Source organism: Apteryx mantelli, chromosome 25, assembly GCF_036417845.1.
Source record: "Apteryx mantelli isolate bAptMan1 chromosome 25, bAptMan1.hap1, whole genome shotgun sequence".
In the NCBI taxonomy this organism is placed as follows: Eukaryota; Metazoa; Chordata; class Aves; order Apterygiformes; family Apterygidae; genus Apteryx; species Apteryx mantelli.
The window spans coordinates 2,100,632-2,120,325 of NC_090002.1; positions in this window are offsets into that span (position 1 = coordinate 2,100,632).

Below are 19,694 nucleotides of genomic sequence, written 5' to 3' on the forward strand. Positions count from 1 at the left end.
CCTGGGGGTGAGTGCAGACCCGGGGGTGGAGCTGCTCTCCAGGGGCGGTGACAGGAGCATGGGGTGGAGCTGGGAATGGGGCCAGGGCAGGGCGAGCCCCAGGGGTGAGTGTGGGCTGCCGCGGGTGGGGAGCTCAATTTGGCCCCTCATGGCAGCTGTCCGCCCCTCCCTCCATCCCTCCATAGGGACCTGGGCACTGGGGGCTGGGAGGGCAGCGGCGGTGGCCTCGGGTGAAGAGCGGCAGGGCTCGGCTGTGGGGCCACGCCAGGCTAGGGGCACCGGTGTGATAGGTGCTAGTTTGTTACATCAAATCGGGAAGTGATTTTATGGTGAAACGAGGCGCTAATTACGGGCTAAAACCACAACATCCTGCAATGAGGGCATGTACCCCGCCTGAGATAATTAAGTGGAGCCAGCGAGGCGGCAATGTTAGTTTAGATAGCCTAATATGGCAATGGCGAGGTCACACAATTGTAAAATATATGCATGACCTGAGGGTCACCACACACAACGCAGAGGAAGACTCCAGCCTTCATCCCCACGACCACCAGAAGGCTAAAGAAGACCCCCTAGCAACAGCCGGCGCAACCGCAGAAGTTACAGGAAGTGCCACATATACCCGGAGCTGGAATCGCATATAAGGAGACTGTGAGGGGGGGATCGTGCACGCCGTTGGTGGAGCAGGAGACTCCCCGGCCGCCCAGCGCTGTTTTGCTTACTTGTGACTTGCTCAATTATTTTATTAAATTGGAGTTTATGCAACCCGGCCCAAGTGGTTGTCAATTTGTCGCGTTTACCTATAACAATTTGGTGCCGTGACTCGGATACAGGCTTCCCTGGTTTCGGGACTCTGACTCATGGGAGGCGCCCCATCCCATCTTCGGATGGCCCCTGAGTGGGTAGTTCCCCTACCAGAACCTGTATTTCCGAACCCTAAATCAGGACAAGTAAGCAAAAGAACTGCAGTACCCCATAAACTTTGTGCACGAAGATCCGGACGAAGACTCAGGACTGAGTGAGTATATGTATGCGGTTCTGTTCGGTTGGGGTGGGATACCCGGAGCACGTGAGAAGTCCCCAGGGGAGTGCGGACCCTCCAGGAGAGGGGGTCCTTGCGTAACAGGGGACGGAGTGAGTGCGGACCCTCCAGGAGAGGGGGTCCTTGCGTACGGTGTGAGTGCGGACCCTCCAGGAGAGGGGGTCCTTGCGTACGGTGTGAGTGCGGACCCTCCAGGAGAGGGGGTCCTTGCGTACGGTGTGAGTGCGGACCCTCCAGGAGAAGGGGTCCTTGTGTACGGTGTGAGTGCGGACCCTCCAGGAGAGGGGGTCCTTGTGTAATAGGGGACCGAAAAGGGGCACCCGTCGGCCAACTGGGCCGCCCTCTGCGAAGGGACAACTGTCCTAGCAGATAAAGACTCGGGTGGTGTGAGTGCGGTCCCCTGCAGAAAGAGAGAGAGTTGTAATAGGGGACCGAAAAGGGGCACCCGTCGGCCAACTGGGCCGCCCTCTGCGAAGGGACAACTGTCCTAGCAGATAAAGACTCGGGTGGTGTGAGTGCGGTCCCCTGCAGAGAGAAAGAGAGTGACTGAGGGGAGTGCTCCGGAAGATGGGACAGAAAAAGAGCAAGTCTTCTGATCCCATAGAGGTTACCCTAATGATTAAGCATTAGGATGATTGGCCTTCTAGGAAAGGCAAAAGTAAAAAAGAAAAATGGTATATTACCCCCTTTACTGGCCAATATATGGGTCTTTTGAAAATTGGATATGACAGGCTCTAAATATATATGTGAATTCAAAGGAGCCTTTTAGTTTAGAAGAAAGTGAGTATGTTAGTTTATGGATAAGACCAGATACTCAAACCATGATATTTACCCTGAAAGAGAAGGGTTCGAGGAAGAAAAGCAAAATATTGGAGGAACTTCCCGTTTCTCCTCCCCCCTATATTCCCTCAGCTCCAGCTCAAAACCCAATACCAGCTCCTCCTCGTAGCCCCCCCCCCCAACGACCCCGGACTGGGATCTAGACCCTCCTAGTTCCCCAGAAGAAACCCGAAGGGTCACGAGGAGTCAAACGAGGGGAGGTGGGCGACCTGATCAGCTGTACCCCTTGCGAGAACTCCCTATGGGAGGACCGCAACCAGGAATGGGTTTTGTGTCCATGCCCCTGAGTTCAGGGGACGTACGGGATTTAAGAAGGAAATGGGGAATTTATTAGAAGATCCTTTAGGGGTGGCTGAAAAATTAGATCAGTTTTAGGTCCTAGCCTTTATACATGGGAGGAATTACAATCCATCTTAAGCATATTATTTACGGCGGAAGAAAGGGAAATGATCCGTAGGGCTGGGATGCGGATTTGGGATCAACAACACCAGTAAGGTCCCGCAGCAGATATTAAATGGCCCACCCAACGGCCGGACGGGGACAATCAAAATGCTGAGCATCGGACACATATGTCCGATCTGAGAACCATAATAGTTCAGGGAATCAGGGAATCTATTCCCAGGGGGCAAAATATTAATAAGGCCTTCATGGAACAACAAAAGAAGGATGAGACACCAACAGAATGGCTCGAGAGACTTAGGAAAAATCTGCAACTTTATTCCGGGGTAGACCCCAGTACCCCTGTGGGACAGGCTCTATTGAAAACACAGTTTGTAGCAAAAGCCTTTCCAGATATAAGAAGAAAGCTAGAAAAGTTAGATGATTGGCAAGATAGGGGGCTGGACGAATTGCTGAGGGAAGCTCAGAAAGTGCATGGGCGGAGGGAAGAGGAAACCCATAGGCGGCAGGCAAAGATTCTGGTGGCAGCAGTCCGAGAAGGGCAGAGAGGAATCCAGGCACAACCCCCTAGGTCGTATAACAGACCTAAAAGAAAGCCACTTCACCAAGAAAGACAACCCAGAGAAGTTGTGGTGAGGGACTTGAGGCAGGTTGAGTGTTTTTATTGTCAGAAAAGAGGGCATCTGAAGAGGAATTGTAAGAAGCGAATGCAGGATGAGCAAATGTTCCAAGAAGATTAGGGGGGGTCAGGGGCTCTATCTGCTGGGGACTCATAAAGGAACCGAGCCCTTGATAAAACTGAAATTGGGTCCCCAGCGACAAGAAGTAGAATTCCTTGTGGATTCTGGGGCAGAAAGATCTACTGTCCAAACGGTACCCTGGGGGTGTAAACCATCCCCAGAGAAACTACAAGTGATAGGAGCTAAGGGGGAACCCTTTAAGGTCCCAGTAATTAAGAATGTGGAAATAGAATCAGACTCTCGACTAAGTGTTGGATCCTTTTTATTAGTTCCCGAAGCTGAATATAATTTACTGGGCCGAGATATGAGGAGTTAGTTTAGAAATAGAGAATCAAGAATTAGTTATAAAATTATGCACCCTTACTATTGAAGATGAGGCCAAAATCAACCCTGAGGTTTGGTATACCCCAGAATCAGTAGGGAAACTAGATATTGCTCCCTTTGAAGTGAGTATACGGAATCCAGAAATTCCAGTTAGAGTCAAGCAATATCCAATGTCACAGGAAGGGAGGCAAGGACTCCGACCAGTAATCCAGAGGCTAATAAACCAAAGGTTACTGGAGCCTTGTATGTCTCCCCATAATACCCCCATACTACCCGTAAAGAAATCAGATGGTACTTATAGACTGGTACAAGATTTAAGAGAAATAAACAAAAGAACAATTACCAGGTTCCCAATTGTAGCTAACCCCTATACCATACTTAGTCAGTTGTCACCTGAGGCTAAATGGTATACGGTTATAGACCTGAAAGATGCATTCTGGGCATGCCCCCTTAAAGAAGAATGTAGAGATTTTTTTTGCTTTCAAGTGGGAAGACCCAGATACCCATAGGAAACAACAACTCCGATGGACCGTTTTGCCACAAGGGTTTACAGAATCCCCTAATTTGTTTGGGCAAGCCCTGGAGCAGGTTCTAAATACTTACGAGACTAATCCTCAAATTACTCTAATACAATATGTGGATGATTTGCTTTTAGCAGGAAAAACCCAGGAGGAAGTTAGAGATGAGAGTATTAAGTTGTTAAATTTCCTAAATTTAAAGGGATTGAAAGTATCAAAATCAAAATTGCAATTTACGGAAGAAGAGGTGAAATATTTGGGACATTGGCTTAGCAAGGGCACAAAAAAATTGGACCCTGAAAGGGTAAATGGTATATTGTCAATCTAATAGAATACCAAACTAAAATAAGAGAAGATTTAGAAGAAGAGGAGTTACCGGAGGGGACAAAATTATTTGTGGATGGATCCTCTCGCGTAGTTGAAGGAAAACGCAGATCAGGGTACGCTATTGTAGATGGGAAGTCTCTAGAGTTAATAGAATCAGGGCCCCTAGACAAAACTTGGTCGGCCCAGGCTTGTGAATTGTATGTGGTTTTTAGAGCCTTAGAAATTTTAAAAGGCAAAATAGGGACTATATACACCGACTCCAAATACGCTTATGGAGTGTGATAGGTAATAATTTGTTACATCAACTCGTGAAGTGATTTTATCATGAAACTAGGCGCTAAGTACCGGCTATCACCACAATGATTGTACTGAGTCAGCAGAACGATATTGTATTGTGAAATGTATGCGCGTGACCTGAAAGGCACCACGTACAACGCAGAGGAAGACCCCAGCTTTCATCCCGACCCCCCCCAGCAACAGCCGGCGCAACCACAGAAGTTACAGGCATATAAGGGCACTGTGAGCGGGGGATTGCGCGCGCCGTTGGTGGAGCAGGAGACTCCCCGGCCACCCAGCGCTGTTTTGCTTACTTCTGACTTGCTCAATTATTCTATTAAATTGGAATTTATGCAACCCGGCCCAAGTGGTTGTCAATTTGTCGCGTTTACCCATAACAATTTGGTGCCGTGACTCGGATACAGGCTTCCCTGGTTTCGGGACTCTGACTCAGGGGAGGCGCCCCATCCCGTCTTCGGATGGCCCCTGAGTGGGTAGTTCCCCTACCAGAACCTGTATTTCCGAACCCTAAATCAGGACAAGTAAGCAAAAGAACTGCAGTATCCCGTAAACTTTGTGCACGAAGATCCGAACGAAGACTCAGGATTGAGTAAAGTATTGGTAAGTGGTTCCGTTCGGTTGGGGTGGGATCCCCGGAGCACGTCTAAGTGAGACGTCCCCAAGGGACGAAGCGAGAGCGGACCCTACAGTAGTGCGGTTCCCATTGTCCGCGAGGGCGTGGGCCACGACCTAGGGGAGCGATTGAGCGTGTGTGTGTGTGCTCCGGAAGATGGGACAGAAAAAGAGCAAGTCTTCTGATCCCATAGAGGGCTTTACAGTCGATAGCCCTTTAGGATTAATGATTAAGTATTGGAACGATTGGCCCTCCCGAAAAGGCAAAAGTCGAGAGAAAATGGTACATTACTGCATGCAAGTATGGGGTGGGAAGCAGATTAGAAGAGACCCCCTTTATTGGCCAATATACGGGTCTTTTGAAAATTGGATATGTCAGGCCCCAAATATATATGTGAATTCAAAGGAGCCCTTTAGTTTAGAAGAAAGTGAGTATGCTAGTTTATGAATAAGACCAGATACTTGGACCATGATATTTACCCTGAAAGAGAAGGGTTCGAGGAAGAAAAGCAAAATATTGGAGGAACTTCCCGTTTCTCCTCCCCCCTATATTCCCTCAGCTCCAGCTCAAAACCCAATACCAGCCCCTCCTCACAGCCCCCCCCCAACGACCCCAGACTGGGATCTAGACCCTCCTAGTTCCCCAGAAGAAACCCGAAGGGTCACGAGGAGTCAAACGAGGGGAGGTGGGCGACCTGATCAGCTGTACCCCTTGCGAGAACTCCCCATGGGAGGACCGCAACCAGGGATGGGTTTTGTGTCCGTGCCCCTGAGTTCAGGGGATGTATGGGATTTTAAGAAGGAAATGGGGAATTTATTAGAAGACCCTTTAGGGGCGGCTGAAAAACTAGATCAGTTTTTGGGACCTAGCCTTTATACATGGGAGGAATTACAATCCATCTTAAGCATATTATTTACAGTGGAAGAAAGGGAAATGATCCGTAGGGCTGGGATGCGGATTTGGGATCAACAGCACCAACAAGGTCCCACAGCAGATATCAAATGGCCCACCCAACGGCCGGACGGGGACAATCAGAATGCTGAGCATCGGACACATATGTCCGATCTAGGAACCATAATAGTTCAGGGAATCAGGGAATCTGTTCCCAGGGGGCAAAATATTAATAAGGCCTTCATGGAACAACAAAAAGGGATGAGACAGCAACAGAATGCCTTGAGAGACTTAGGAAAAACCTGCAACTTTATTCCAGGGTAGACTCCAGTACCCCTGTGGGACAGGCTCTATTGAAAACACAGTTTGTAGCAAAGGCCTTTCCAGATATCAGAAGGAAGTTAGAGAAGTTAGATGATTGGCAAGATAGAGGACTGGATGAATTGCTGAGGGAAGCTCAGAAAGTGCATGTGCGAAGGGAAGAGGAAACTCATCGGCGGCAGGCAAAGATTCTGGTGGCAGCAGTCCGAGAAGGACAGAGAGGGATCCAGGCGCAACCTCCTAGGTCATATAACGGACCTAAAAGAAAGCCACCTCACCAAGAAGGACAACCCAGAGAAGTCGTGATGAGGGACTTGAGGCAGGTTGAGTGTTTTATTGCCAGAAGAAAGGGCATCTGAAGAGGAATTGCAGGAAGCGAATGCAGGAAGAGCAAATGTTCCAAGAAGATTAGGGGGGTCAGGGGCTCTATCTGCTGGGGACTCATAAAGGAACCGAGCCCTTGATAAAATTGAAATTGGGTCCCCAGCGACAAGAAGTAGAATTCCTTGTGGATTCTGGGGCAGAAAGATCTACTGTCCAAACGGTACCCTGGGGGTGTAAACCATCCCCAGAGAAACTACAAGTGATAGGAGCTAAAGGAGAACCCTTTAAGGTCCCAGTAATTAAAAATGTGAAAATAGAATCAGACTCTCGATTAAGTGTGGGATCCTTTTTATTAGTTCCCGAAGCTGAATATAATTTACTGGGCCAAGATATGATGGTTAGTTAATAGAATCAGGGCCCCTAGACAAAACTTGGTCGGCCCAGGCTTGTGAATTGTATGCGGTTTTTAGAGCCTTAGAAATTTTAAAAGGCAAAATAGGGACTATATACACCAACTCTAAATACGCTTATGGAGTAGTACATACATTTGGGAAAATATGGGAAGAAAGAGGACTGATTAATTCGCAAGGGAAGAATTTAGTGCACGAAAAATTAATTAGAAAAACTTTAGAAGCTCTGAGGGGACCTCGGAGAATCGCGGTAGTACACGTTAGGGGCCATCAAAAGGGCACATCTTACCACATAAGGGGAAATAATCTAGCAGATGAAGAGGCAAGAAAGGCAGCTTTACACCTATTGTCTGAAGGAAAGGAGGGCCAAGATAAGCTAGATACCAGGATGAGTTTTACTAAACAGGAAACAGATAAATTACGACAGATAGGAGCCCTAGAAAAAGAAGGTAAATGGGTGTTGCCCGATGATAGAGAAATTGTATCCAAAGGTGTGGCTTGGAGAATCATGAAAGAATTCCACCGACAGACTCATTGGGGAGTGCAAGCATTAGTAGACCAGTTTGGAACCAAGTATATGTGCATTGGAATATATGACATAGCAAAAAGACTAGTGGGAGAATGTTTGACCTGTCAGAAGGTTAACAAGCAGCACCTCAGAGAAAAAGTCCCAGGGGGACGATCAATAGCCAAGAGGCCATTTGAGAAAATACAGGTTGACTTTACAGAACTCCCGAAAGTGGGCAGGTATAAATACCTATTAGTTATAGTAGATCATTTAACTTACTTTATAGAAGCCTTTCCCGTAGCCCGAGCTACTGCGAAATCGGTAGCCAAGATATTGCTAGAAAACATCATACCCCGGTATGGGAATGTATTGGTCATAGACTCAGACAGGGGGCCACATCCAAAGTCATTAAAGAAACATTAGATCCTTTAGGGATCAAGTGGGAGCATCACACTCCTTGGCATCCTCAAAGTTAGGGAAAGGTAGAAAGGATGAATGGGGAAATAAAAAAACAGTTAACAAAGCTAATGATGGAAATCCAGATGAATTGGATCAAGTGTTTACCCTTAGCCTTGTTGAATATACGAACTCAGCCCAGAACTGACACAGGAGTCTCCCCTTTTGAAATGTTATATGGGATGCCATATGATTTAGAAATACCAAAAGAACATCCTAAAGCAGAAGAGAGATTATTACAGAAATATATTACAGAGCTTATGAAGAGAAGACAAGAATTGATAAAGAAAGGACTAACAGTACAGAGACCTCCATTAGATGTAGCCATTCACCGAGTTAACCCTGGAGACAAGGTTTTAATTAAAACCTGGAAAGACTCATCCTTGACTCCCCACTGGGAGGGACCTTTCCTTGTCTTGCTTACCACAGACACTGCTATTCGCACCGCAGAGCGAGGATGGACACATGCCAGCAGAATTAAAGGGCCGATCTCAGAATCATCGTGGGAAGCCTTTGGAAACCCGGACAATTTAAAAGTAACCTTTAAGAAGAAACCTAGAAACCTCGATAAGTAAGACCACATTTTGTAAAACCTCACATTGTATTTGTTATCCCTTTGTGTGTTATGAATATAGGATTTGTAAAGAGAAGTAGTGGACTCATTGGTAGCACGGGTACCTCCCTAGCGGCAGTTGTCGCCTTTGTTATGGCAAATTGACCCATTTGACATTAAAAAGGGATCTCAAGAAAAGATCGGTGGAATGGTGGGAAGCTTTTGCTAAAGGGGTACAACCAGAGAAAGGTTGTACCTACGCCAACCACCCCGATCACATAAGGCCAAAATTGAAAACACCAATCGTAGGTGGACCGTGCCGTATGTTGAGTGTCACTCTGGAGAACTGGGAAGCCTTTAAAAATCCAAAAAGCTCATACAGGAGGTTCCCCTGAAGAATACGGCTGCTGTCGAGAAGACGGTACACCCTGCTGCTCTGAGCAAAAGAGTAGGCAGAAGAGACAGAGACGTATAGAAACTGTGGGGATCGAGGCCGACAAGCCACCTCCTAAGCAGGGATACCCAAAATTGTAAGGCCCAGACTCTTTAAAGTCCCAGAGACACTTGGCATCACGGATCGCCCCTCCAAGGCATTAAGGGTTCGTAAAATATCCGTTAGCCCAGCCATGGGTCCACTACTCCTCTGGAAGATGATTGTGCTAGGCTTATTAGGAAGACGAATCAAAGGGGGAACATAATATACACCAACCCCTTAAGTGGTCATTAATAAGGTGGGAGGATCAAACAGTGATCCAAGTACGAAGTGTACCCGGGAGTCCTACATTCACAGCTACTTTATGTGAGTTGGTGCCTATTGAACCATGTCTAGATCATATGGGGTTTTACTTTTGTCCTAGTTCTAATCCTGGGCAAGGATACTGTAAACTCTTATTATTGTGCTTATTGGGGATGTGAAACTATAGCCTCTGATTGGACTCCAGGAGCAGGATCAGATAAGTTTTTATCAGTAAAATGGGGGCCTTCTGGGTGTATCCCCCCTAAAGAGGATTTCCAGCTGGGGTATCGGGGAAGTCCCCACTATACCCCCCTGGGAACTTGTAAATATTTAATGATAAATATCACCCGTCCGGAAGATCCGGGATGGTTCTTGGGAAAGACCTGGGGAGTCCGGTACTGGGAGACCGGGACCGATAGGGGTGGATTAATTTTCATAAAGAAAGAAAGTGTGCGACCTACTCCTCAAGCAATAGGGCCGAATTTAGTTGTTAAGGGAGTAGAATCAAGAATCCAACCAACGGGTGCGATCATGAATTCGACAAGTATTCCTATGAATCACCCCACCTCAAAAGATACTGTTGTAATCTCAGAAAGTAAAGCCACAGAGAGGATAGACAATCCTCTGTGGAAGGTTGTGCAAGCAACCTACAAAGTATTAAATGCTACAACCCCTAGTATAACTACCCATTGCTGGTTATGCTACGACATAAGACCCCCTTTTTATGAAGCAATAGGAGTAAATATGACATATACCTTAAGCAATGATCCAGCTTCACAGTGTCAATGGGAAGATAAGAAGAAGGGATTGACTATGAAGCAAGTTACAGGAATAGGAATGTGTATTGGCAAAGTGCCAAAATCAAAGAAAAAGCTGTGTGGATCTATATCATTGCAAAACCACATCCCTAAAAATGGATGGGCTATTCCCACCAAAGGAACTAGATGGATCTGCTCAAAAACCGGCCTGACTCCTTGTGTCTCCTTAAGGGTGCTTAATGAGTCCCGAGAATATTGTATACAAGTAGAAGTAGTCCCCAGGATCTTGTACCATCCGGAAAAAGTGATGTACGATCATTGGGACACCCCTCATCCGGTCCGAGTAAAGAGGGAACCAATCACCGCGATTACTATAGCCACCTTACTGGGCCTCGGGGCAGTGGGAGCGGGAACCAGAATTTCCTCCTTAGTGATACAACAGCAGAGCCTTAGCACCCTACGGGCAGCTGTGGACGAGGACTTAGAACGAATAGAAAAATCCATCACCGCCTTAGAAAAGTCGTTAACATCACTATCAGAAGTGGTGTTACAGAACAGAAGAGGGATGGACCTTTTATTTTTACAACAGGGAGGATTGTGTGCAGCCCTAGGAGAAGAATGTTGCTTTTATGCAGATCATACAGGAGTTGTCAGGGATACTATGGCGAAACTGAGAGAAGGCCTTGAAAGACGTAAAAAGGAAAGAGAAGCCCAGCAAGGGTGGTATGAATCATGGTTCAGTCATTCTCCCTGGCTAACAACCCTATTGTCTACAATCGCGGGTCCATTGGCTTTATTAGTACTTGTGTTGACCTTTGGACCATGTATAGTAAATAGAATAATTAACTTAGCTAAAAGCAGACTCGAAGCTGCCCACCTACTGTTGATAAGAAGTCAATATGAACAACTGAATGAAGATGAGAGTAAGCATAACCCTATGCTCCTCCTGGCACAGGAGGCTGTTGTTCGATTTGATGAACAAATTAAAAAGGACCAAAACAAAAAGGGGGGATTGTGATAGGTAATAATTTGTTACATCAACTCGTGAAGTGATTTTATCATGAAACTAGGCGCTAAGTACCGGCTATCACCACAATGATTGTACTGAGTCAGCAGAACGATATTGTATTGTGAAATGTATGCGCGTGACCTGAAAGGCACCACGTACAACGCAGAGGAAGACCCCAGCTTTCATCCCGACCCCCCCCAGCAACAGCCGGCGCAACCACAGAAGTTACAGGCATATAAGGGCACTGTGAGCGGGGGATTGCGCGCGCCGTTGGTGGAGCAGGAGACTCCCCGGCCACCCAGCGCTGTTTTGCTTACTTCTGACTTGCTCAATTATTCTATTAAATTGGAATTTATGCAACCCGGCCCAAGTGGTTGTCAATTTGTCGCGTTTACCCATAACAATTTGGTGCCGTGACTCGGATACAGGCTTCCCTGGTTTCGGGACTCTGACTCAGGGGAGGCGCCCCATCCCGTCTTCGGATGGCCCCTGAGTGGGTAGTTCCCCTACCAGAACCTGTATTTCCGAACCCTAAATCAGGACAAGTAAGCAAAAGAACTGCAGTATCCCGTAAACTTTGTGCACGAAGATCCGAACGAAGACTCAGGATTGAGTAAAGTATTGGTAAGTGGTTCCGTTCGGTTGGGGTGGGATCCCCGGAGCACGTCTAAGTGAGACGTCCCCAAGGGACGAAGCGAGAGCGGACCCTACAGTAGTGCGGTTCCCATTGTCCGCGAGGGCGTGGGCCACGACCTAGGGGAGCGATTGAGCGTGTGTGTGTGTGCTCCGGAAGATGGGACAGAAAAAGAGCAAGTCTTCTGATCCCATAGAGGGCTTTACAGTCGATAGCCCTTTAGGATTAATGATTAAGTATTGGAACGATTGGCCCTCCCGAAAAGGCAAAAGTCGAGAGAAAATGGTACATTACTGCATGCAAGTATGGGGTGGGAAGCAGATTAGAAGAGACCCCCTTTATTGGCCAATATACGGGTCTTTTGAAAATTGGATGTCAGGCCCCAAATATATATGTGAATTCAAAGGAGCCCTTTAGTTTAGAAGAAAGTGAGTATGCTAGTTTATGAATAAGACCAGATACTTGGACCATGATATTTACCCTGAAAGAGAAGGGTTCGAGGAAGAAAAGCAAAATATTGGAGGAACTTCCCGTTTCTCCTCCCCCCTATATTCCCTCAGCTCCAGCTCAAAACCCAATACCAGCCCCTCCTCACAGCCCCCCCCCAACGACCCCAGACTGGGATCTAGACCCTCCTAGTTCCCCAGAAGAAACCCGAAGGGTCACGAGGAGTCAAACGAGGGGAGGTGGGCGACCTGATCAGCTGTACCCCTTGCGAGAACTCCCCATGGGAGGACCGCAACCAGGGATGGGTTTTGTGTCCGTGCCCCTGAGTTCAGGGGATGTATGGGATTTTAAGAAGGAAATGGGGAATTTATTAGAAGACCCTTTAGGGGCGGCTGAAAAACTAGATCAGTTTTTGGGACCTAGCCTTTATACATGGGAGGAATTACAATCCATCTTAAGCATATTATTTACAGTGGAAGAAAGGGAAATGATCCGTAGGGCTGGGATGCGGATTTGGGATCAACAGCACCAACAAGGTCCCACAGCAGATATCAAATGGCCCACCCAACGGCCGGACGGGGACAATCAGAATGCTGAGCATCGGACACATATGTCCGATCTAGGAACCATAATAGTTCAGGGAATCAGGGAATCTGTTCCCAGGGGGCAAAATATTAATAAGGCCTTCATGGAACAACAAAAAGGGATGAGACAGCAACAGAATGCCTTGAGAGACTTAGGAAAAACCTGCAACTTTATTCCAGGGTAGACTCCAGTACCCCTGTGGGACAGGCTCTATTGAAAACACAGTTTGTAGCAAAGGCCTTTCCAGATATCAGAAGGAAGTTAGAGAAGTTAGATGATTGGCAAGATAGAGGACTGGATGAATTGCTGAGGGAAGCTCAGAAAGTGCATGTGCGAAGGGAAGAGGAAACTCATCGGCGGCAGGCAAAGATTCTGGTGGCAGCAGTCCGAGAAGGACAGAGAGGGATCCAGGCGCAACCTCCTAGGTCATATAACGGACCTAAAAGAAAGCCACCTCACCAAGAAGGACAACCCAGAGAAGTCGTGATGAGGGACTTGAGGCAGGTTGAGTGTTTTATTGCCAGAAGAAAGGGCATCTGAAGAGGAATTGCAGGAAGCGAATGCAGGAAGAGCAAATGTTCCAAGAAGATTAGGGGGGTCAGGGGCTCTATCTGCTGGGGACTCATAAAGGAACCGAGCCCTTGATAAAATTGAAATTGGGTCCCCAGCGACAAGAAGTAGAATTCCTTGTGGATTCTGGGGCAGAAAGATCTACTGTCCAAACGGTACCCTGGGGGTGTAAACCATCCCCAGAGAAACTACAAGTGATAGGAGCTAAAGGAGAACCCTTTAAGGTCCCAGTAATTAAAAATGTGAAAATAGAATCAGACTCTCGATTAAGTGTGGGATCCTTTTTATTAGTTCCCGAAGCTGAATATAATTTACTGGGCCAAGATATGATGGTTAGTTAATAGAATCAGGGCCCCTAGACAAAACTTGGTCGGCCCAGGCTTGTGAATTGTATGCGGTTTTTAGAGCCTTAGAAATTTTAAAAGGCAAAATAGGGACTATATACACCAACTCTAAATACGCTTATGGAGTAGTACATACATTTGGGAAAATATGGGAAGAAAGAGGACTGATTAATTCGCAAGGGAAGAATTTAGTGCACGAAAAATTAATTAGAAAAACTTTAGAAGCTCTGAGGGGACCTCGGAGAATCGCGGTAGTACACGTTAGGGGCCATCAAAAGGGCACATCTTACCACATAAGGGGAAATAATCTAGCAGATGAAGAGGCAAGAAAGGCAGCTTTACACCTATTGTCTGAAGGAAAGGAGGGCCAAGATAAGCTAGATACCAGGATGAGTTTTACTAAACAGGAAACAGATAAATTACGACAGATAGGAGCCCTAGAAAAAGAAGGTAAATGGGTGTTGCCCGATGATAGAGAAATTGTATCCAAAGGTGTGGCTTGGAGAATCATGAAAGAATTCCACCGACAGACTCATTGGGGAGTGCAAGCATTAGTAGACCAGTTTGGAACCAAGTATATGTGCATTGGAATATATGACATAGCAAAAAGACTAGTGGGAGAATGTTTGACCTGTCAGAAGGTTAACAAGCAGCACCTCAGAGAAAAAGTCCCAGGGGGACGATCAATAGCCAAGAGGCCATTTGAGAAAATACAGGTTGACTTTACAGAACTCCCGAAAGTGGGCAGGTATAAATACCTATTAGTTATAGTAGATCATTTAACTTACTTTATAGAAGCCTTTCCCGTAGCCCGAGCTACTGCGAAATCGGTAGCCAAGATATTGCTAGAAAACATCATACCCCGGTATGGGAATGTATTGGTCATAGACTCAGACAGGGGGCCACATCCAAAGTCATTAAAGAAACATTAGATCCTTTAGGGATCAAGTGGGAGCATCACACTCCTTGGCATCCTCAAAGTTAGGGAAAGGTAGAAAGGATGAATGGGGAAATAAAAAAACAGTTAACAAAGCTAATGATGGAAATCCAGATGAATTGGATCAAGTGTTTACCCTTAGCCTTGTTGAATATACGAACTCAGCCCAGAACTGACACAGGAGTCTCCCCTTTTGAAATGTTATATGGGATGCCATATGATTTAGAAATACCAAAAGAACATCCTAAAGCAGAAGAGAGATTATTACAGAAATATATTACAGAGCTTATGAAGAGAAGACAAGAATTGATAAAGAAAGGACTAACAGTACAGAGACCTCCATTAGATGTAGCCATTCACCGAGTTAACCCTGGAGACAAGGTTTTAATTAAAACCTGGAAAGACTCATCCTTGACTCCCCACTGGGAGGGACCTTTCCTTGTCTTGCTTACCACAGACACTGCTATTCGCACCGCAGAGCGAGGATGGACACATGCCAGCAGAATTAAAGGGCCGATCTCAGAATCATCGTGGGAAGCCTTTGGAAACCCGGACAATTTAAAAGTAACCTTTAAGAAGAAACCTAGAAACCTCGATAAGTAAGACCACATTTTGTAAAACCTCACATTGTATTTGTTATCCCTTTGTGTGTTATGAATATAGGATTTGTAAAGAGAAGTAGTGGACTCATTGGTAGCACGGGTACCTCCCTAGCGGCAGTTGTCGCCTTTGTTATGGCAAATTGACCCATTTGACATTAAAAAGGGATCTCAAGAAAAGATCGGTGGAATGGTGGGAAGCTTTTGCTAAAGGGGTACAACCAGAGAAAGGTTGTACCTACGCCAACCACCCCGATCACATAAGGCCAAAATTGAAAACACCAATCGTAGGTGGACCGTGCCGTATGTTGAGTGTCACTCTGGAGAACTGGGAAGCCTTTAAAAATCCAAAAAGCTCATACAGGAGGTTCCCCTGAAGAATACGGCTGCTGTCGAGAAGACGGTACACCCTGCTGCTCTGAGCAAAAGAGTAGGCAGAAGAGACAGAGACGTATAGAAACTGTGGGGATCGAGGCCGACAAGCCACCTCCTAAGCAGGGATACCCAAAATTGTAAGGCCCAGACTCTTTAAAGTCCCAGAGACACTTGGCATCACGGATCGCCCCTCCAAGGCATTAAGGGTTCGTAAAATATCCGTTAGCCCAGCCATGGGTCCACTACTCCTCTGGAAGATGATTGTGCTAGGCTTATTAGGAAGACGAATCAAAGGGGGAACATAATATACACCAACCCCTTAAGTGGTCATTAATAAGGTGGGAGGATCAAACAGTGATCCAAGTACGAAGTGTACCCGGGAGTCCTACATTCACAGCTACTTTATGTGAGTTGGTGCCTATTGAACCATGTCTAGATCATATGGGGTTTTACTTTTGTCCTAGTTCTAATCCTGGGCAAGGATACTGTAAACTCTTATTATTGTGCTTATTGGGGATGTGAAACTATAGCCTCTGATTGGACTCCAGGAGCAGGATCAGATAAGTTTTTATCAGTAAAATGGGGGCCTTCTGGGTGTATCCCCCCTAAAGAGGATTTCCAGCTGGGGTATCGGGGAAGTCCCCACTATACCCCCCTGGGAACTTGTAAATATTTAATGATAAATATCACCCGTCCGGAAGATCCGGGATGGTTCTTGGGAAAGACCTGGGGAGTCCGGTACTGGGAGACCGGGACCGATAGGGGTGGATTAATTTTCATAAAGAAAGAAAGTGTGCGACCTACTCCTCAAGCAATAGGGCCGAATTTAGTTGTTAAGGGAGTAGAATCAAGAATCCAACCAACGGGTGCGATCATGAATTCGACAAGTATTCCTATGAATCACCCCACCTCAAAAGATACTGTTGTAATCTCAGAAAGTAAAGCCACAGAGAGGATAGACAATCCTCTGTGGAAGGTTGTGCAAGCAACCTACAAAGTATTAAATGCTACAACCCCTAGTATAACTACCCATTGCTGGTTATGCTACGACATAAGACCCCCTTTTTATGAAGCAATAGGAGTAAATATGACATATACCTTAAGCAATGATCCAGCTTCACAGTGTCAATGGGAAGATAAGAAGAAGGGATTGACTATGAAGCAAGTTACAGGAATAGGAATGTGTATTGGCAAAGTGCCAAAATCAAAGAAAAAGCTGTGTGGATCTATATCATTGCAAAACCACATCCCTAAAAATGGATGGGCTATTCCCACCAAAGGAACTAGATGGATCTGCTCAAAAACCGGCCTGACTCCTTGTGTCTCCTTAAGGGTGCTTAATGAGTCCCGAGAATATTGTATACAAGTAGAAGTAGTCCCCAGGATCTTGTACCATCCGGAAAAAGTGATGTACGATCATTGGGACACCCCTCATCCGGTCCGAGTAAAGAGGGAACCAATCACCGCGATTACTATAGCCACCTTACTGGGCCTCGGGGCAGTGGGAGCGGGAACCAGAATTTCCTCCTTAGTGATACAACAGCAGAGCCTTAGCACCCTACGGGCAGCTGTGGACGAGGACTTAGAACGAATAGAAAAATCCATCACCGCCTTAGAAAAGTCGTTAACATCACTATCAGAAGTGGTGTTACAGAACAGAAGAGGGATGGACCTTTTATTTTTACAACAGGGAGGATTGTGTGCAGCCCTAGGAGAAGAATGTTGCTTTTATGCAGATCATACAGGAGTTGTCAGGGATACTATGGCGAAACTGAGAGAAGGCCTTGAAAGACGTAAAAAGGAAAGAGAAGCCCAGCAAGGGTGGTATGAATCATGGTTCAGTCATTCTCCCTGGCTAACAACCCTATTGTCTACAATCGCGGGTCCATTGGCTTTATTAGTACTTGTGTTGACCTTTGGACCATGTATAGTAAATAGAATAATTAACTTAGCTAAAAGCAGACTCGAAGCTGCCCACCTACTGTTGATAAGAAGTCAATATGAACAACTGAATGAAGATGAGAGTAAGCATAACCCTATGCTCCTCCTGGCACAGGAGGCTGTTGTTCGATTTGATGAACAAATTAAAAAGGACCAAAACAAAAAGGGGGGATTGTGATAGGTAATAATTTGTTACATCAACTCGTGAAGTGATTTTATCATGAAACTAGGCGCTAAGTACCGGCTATCACCACAATGATTGTACTGAGTCAGCAGAACGATATTGTATTGTGAAATGTATGCGCGTGACCTGAAAGGCACCACGTACAACGCAGAGGAAGACCCCAGCTTTCATCCCGACCCCCCCCAGCAACAGCCGGCGCAACCACAGAAGTTACAGGCATATAAGGGCACTGTGAGCGGGGGATTGCGCGCGCCGTTGGTGGAGCAGGAGACTCCCCGGCCACCCAGCGCTGTTTTGCTTACTTCTGACTTGCTCAATTATTCTATTAAATTGGAATTTATGCAACCCGGCCCAAGTGGTTGTCAATTTGTCGCGTTTACCCATAACAATTTGGTGCCGTGACTCGGATACAGGCTTCCCTGGTTTCGGGACTCTGACTCAGGGGAGGCGCCCCATCCCGTCTTCGGATGGCCCCTGAGTGGGTAGTTCCCCTACCAGAACCTGTATTTCCGAACCCTAAATCAGGACAAGTAAGCAAAAGAACTGCAGTATCCCGTAAACTTTGTGCACGAAGATCCGAACGAAGACTCAGGATTGAGTAAAGTATTGGTAAGTGGTTCCGTTCGGTTGGGGTGGGATCCCCGGAGCACGTCTAAGTGAGACGTCCCCAAGGGACGAAGCGAGAGCGGACCCTACAGTAGTGCGGTTCCCATTGTCCGCGAGGGCGTGGGCCACGACCTAGGGGAGCGATTGAGCGTGTGTGTGTGTGCTCCGGAAGATGGGACAGAAAAAGAGCAAGTCTTCTGATCCCATAGAGGGCTTTACAGTCGATAGCCCTTTAGGATTAATGATTAAGTATTGGAACGATTGGCCCTCCCGAAAAGGCAAAAGTCGAGAGAAAATGGTACATTACTGCATGCAAGTATGGGGTGGGAAGCAGATTAGAAGAGACCCCCTTTATTGGCCAATATACGGGTCTTTTGAAAATTGGATGTCAGGCCCCAAATATATATGTGAATTCAAAGGAGCCCTTTAGTTTAGAAGAAAGTGAGTATGCTAGTTTATGAATAAGACCAGATACTTGGACCATGATATTTACCCTGAAAGAGAAGGGTTCGAGGAAGAAAAGCAAAATATTGGAGGAACTTCCCGTTTCTCCTCCCCCCTATATTCCCTCAGCTCCAGCTCAAAACCCAATACCAGCCCCTCCTCACAGCCCCCCCCCAACGACCCCAGACTGGGATCTAGACCCTCCTAGTTCCCCAGAAGAAACCCGAAGGGTCACGAGGAGTCAAACGAGGGGAGGTGGGCGACCTGATCAGCTGTACCCCTTGCGAGAACTCCCCATGGGAGGACCGCAACCAGGGATGGGTTTTGTGTCCGTGCCCCTGAGTTCAGGGGATGTATGGGATTTTAAGAAGGAAATGGGGAATTTATTAGAAGACCCTTTAGGGGCGGCTGAAAAACTAGATCAGTTTTTGGGACCTAGCCTTTATACATGGGAGGAATTACAATCCATCTTAAGCATATTATTTACAGTGGAAGAAAGGGAAATGATCCGTAGGGCTGGGATGCGGATTTGGGATCAACAGCACCAACAAGGTCCCACAGCAGATATCAAATGGCCCACCCAACGGCCGGACGGGGACAATCAGAATGCTGAGCATCGGACACATATGTCCGATCTAGGAACCATAATAGTTCAGGGAATCAGGGAATCTGTTCCCAGGGGGCAAAATATTAATAAGGCCTTCATGGAACAACAAAAAGGGATGAGACAGCAACAGAATGCCTTGAGAGACTTAGGAAAAACCTGCAACTTTATTCCAGGGTAGACTCCAGTACCCCTGTGGGACAGGCTCTATTGAAAACACAGTTTGTAGCAAAGGCCTTTCCAGATATCAGAAGGAAGTTAGAGAAGTTAGATGATTGGCAAGATAGAGGACTGGATGAATTGCTGAGGGAAGCTCAGAAAGTGCATGTGCGAAGGGAAGAGGAAACTCATCGGCGGCAGG